The sequence below is a fragment of the Fukomys damarensis genome, unplaced genomic scaffold (assembly GCF_012274545.1).
Source record: "Fukomys damarensis isolate Sample0158 unplaced genomic scaffold, DMR_v1.0_HiC HiC_scaffold_13, whole genome shotgun sequence".
NCBI lineage: Eukaryota > Metazoa > Chordata > Mammalia > Rodentia > Bathyergidae > Fukomys > Fukomys damarensis.
The window spans coordinates 19,529,223-19,529,592 of NW_022900925.1; the positions used below are offsets into that span (position 1 = coordinate 19,529,223).

General features: G+C 66.2%; 1 non-coding gene across 1 annotated transcript; it reads left to right on the top strand.

Annotated features, from left to right (window-relative positions):
- The first annotated feature begins 78 nt into the window (after positions 1 to 78).
- On the top strand, positions 79 to 150 carry Trnat-cgu. The gene has a single exon. It is a non-coding gene; the product is annotated as a tRNA-Thr (tRNA).
- Positions 151 to 370: the final 220 nt, after the last annotated feature.

The window sequence follows — 370 nt, forward strand, 5'->3', positions numbered from 1 at the left end:
CGCCCCGCGCCTGCGCCTGCGCCTGCGCCTGCGCCGCCTCCCCTCCACTGAGAGCTTCCACCAGTCGCTCGGCTGTCAGGCGCGGTGGCCAAGTGGTAAGGCGTCGGTCTCGTAAACCGAAGATCGCGGGTTCGAACCCCGTCCGTGCCTGGATCCGGGGGTGAGGCCTGTAGCTGTGGGAGTTGTTGCGTACTTTCTCCCTACCCCACCCTACGTAGTATTTTTTTCCTTTTTGGGTTCTGTTCAGGCGTCCTTCCATCCCTCCTCCGCTGCAGGCTTCGCTACTCCCGATCTCGCCCGACACCCTGCGGCCGGATTCCGAGACTACGCGGGCGGGCCAGTGTGGTCCATCCCCGCGTGCCCCCGGCCG